Consider the following 2,482-nt stretch of genomic DNA (forward strand, 5'->3'; position numbering starts at 1 on the left):
AACAAATAATGTATTATTCTACTTATGTGAAATGTCTAGAGTAGGCAAATCCATAGAGACAGGAAGTAGATTAAAGGTTATTAACAGCTGGGTAAGGGATGTGGGGAGTTATTGCTTAATGGTTACAGAATTCGTTTGAAATGAAAAGGTTTTGGAAAGAGATAATGGTGATTATTGCATACATTGTGAATGTAATTAATGCCATTGGTCAGGCATGGTGGGTCACACCTGTCATGCTGGTGAAGCAGGATAGGTAGTCAAGAAAGTGACTATGTTCTTGGGACACAGCTGCTGTGGTGACCACACAGTCAACACAGTAAGCCTCAGCATTCACCTTGTAATTGAGGTCATTCGAGCAAACTAGCTTCAGTAGGGACTTTCCCTTCTGCAGAGCATGTGCATTTTGATCTTACCTGTCCTCAAATTGACCTCTTCCTGGTTCTTTTTTGGTTTGTTTTGTTTCTGAGACAAAGCCTTGCTCTGTTACCCAGGCTGGAGTGCAGTGGTGTGATCTCAGCTCACTGCAACTTCTATCTCCCGGGTTCAAGTGATTCTCCTGCCTTAGTCTCCCGAGTAGGTGGAATTACAGGCATGCACCACCATGCCCGGCTAATTTTTGTATTTTTAGCAGAGACAGGGTTTCACCATATTGGCTAGGCTGGTCTCAAATTCCTGAACTCAAGTGATCCACCCATCTTGGCCTCCAAAAGTGGGATTACAGGCATGCACCACCATGCCCTACCTTTTTCCTCATCCGAGAGAGAGAGAGAGAGATTGAGAGATTCTGTGTCTTTGAGTTTAATGCCCTGGTTTTCTTCCAAATTCATGCCTTTTCTTATTCTTGTAAGTTTTTCTACCTGTGTGTCTCTATGCTTTGTCCTTTATAAAATGTCGTTGGACAACCAAAGGTTATGGTTGTCTTATCCTAGGTCACCAAAGGTTGGTGTTGTCTTACCCCAGGTGGGACTTGAACCCACAATCCCTGGCTTAGGAGGCCAGTGCCTTATCCATTAGGCCACTGGGGCAGCTGTCAAACAGCCTACTGAGAATATTAAAAGACAGAATAACTCATCACAGGTGGCTAGAAAACTACCCTAGAATTGGTTTGGGCATTTATTCAAGAAAGTATTCCAGCTTGAGCAGCATAGCGAGATCCCCGTCTCCACAAAAAAATTTTAAAATTAGCCAGGTGTGGTTGTGCTCACCTGTGGTCCCATCTACTGGGGAGGCTGAGGCTGGAGGATCGCTTGAGCTTAGGAAGTGGAGGCTGCAAGGACCCGAGATGGCACCACTACACTCCAGCCTGGGCCACGGGAGTGAGATCCTGTCTCAAAAAAAAAAAAGTCTTAGCTGAGTTCTTCCAACGCAGCAGCCTCCATTCGGGTCGCAGAGAATGAGAGAAAACGCCCAGTCCCCGCAGAGCTCTGCAGTCTGCGTCCTCGAGCCCCCGGCGCTGTCCTCTCCCGCGTGGTTTCCGCTCCTTTAGCCCGCATGGGCTTGGGGAAGTCCGACTCCTCTGATCCTCCAGAAGGGAGTCCCAGGCGCCCGAAGGAACTAAATTTTCCTTCGGAGTCAGAGAGAAACGGAGGGTCTCGGGCTGGGTGGGTCGGTGGAGCACTGAGCCTTGACGCGAGGCGCTTGACAGCCCTACTGTGTTTTTTTGGTTTTTGTTTTTGAGACGGAGTCTCGCTCTGTCGCCCAGGTTGGAGTGCAGTGGCGCGATCTCGGCTCACTACAAGCTCCGCCTCCTGGGTTCACGCCATTCTCCTGCCTCAGCCTCCCTAGCAGCTGGGACTACAGGCGCCCGCCACCGCGCCCGGCTAATTTTTTTTTTTTATTATTTTTTTTTTATTATTTTTTTTAGTAGATAGGAGGTTTCACTGTGTGAGCTAGGATGGTCTCGATCTCCTGACCTCGTGATCCGCCCGCCTCGGCCTCCCAAAGTACTGCTGTTTAATAAAAGTCAGGTCCGCCTGGGGCCTAGCGCGTGACAAAAGATCCTGCAGGGGCTGGGCGCCGTGGCTCGCGCCAGTAATCTCAGCACTTTGGGAGGCCAAAGCGGGTGGCTCACTCGAGGTCAGGAGTTCGAGGCCAGGCTGAGCAACGTGGTGAAACCCCGTCTCTACTAAAAATACAAAAATTAGCCGGGTGTGGTGGCTCCCCCAACTACTCAGAAGGCTGAGGCAGGAAAATCGCATGAACCTGGGAGGCAGAGGCTGCAGTGAGCCGAGATCGCTCCACTGCATTCCAGCCTAGACGACAGAGGAAGACCCCATCTCAAAAAAGATTTTAAAAAATTTTTAAACATTTTTTTAATCCCCCAGGGCACAGTAACGGAGAGGAAGATTTCAGACGGCGCGGGACAGACACCTCACCGGACCTCCAGAAGCTCAACTGCAAGCCCAAGTCAGCGCCCTCTTAGCAGACCCCCACGCGGCACCCCAGGCTCGAGCGCCACGACTTAGAGCGGGGCCAACGTCCG

The 2,482-nt window shown here is 50.1% G+C and overlaps 1 non-coding gene across 1 annotated transcript; it reads right to left on the bottom strand.

Moving 5' to 3' along the window:
* Positions 1 to 952: 952 nt before the first annotated feature.
* On the bottom strand, positions 953 to 1,025 carry TRNAR-CCU. The gene has a single exon. It is a non-coding gene; the product is annotated as a tRNA-Arg (tRNA).
* Between the last annotated feature and the right edge of the window lie 1,457 nt (positions 1,026 to 2,482).

This window comes from Theropithecus gelada, chromosome 20 (assembly GCF_003255815.1).
Source record: "Theropithecus gelada isolate Dixy chromosome 20, Tgel_1.0, whole genome shotgun sequence".
In the NCBI taxonomy this organism is placed as follows: Eukaryota; Metazoa; Chordata; class Mammalia; order Primates; family Cercopithecidae; genus Theropithecus; species Theropithecus gelada.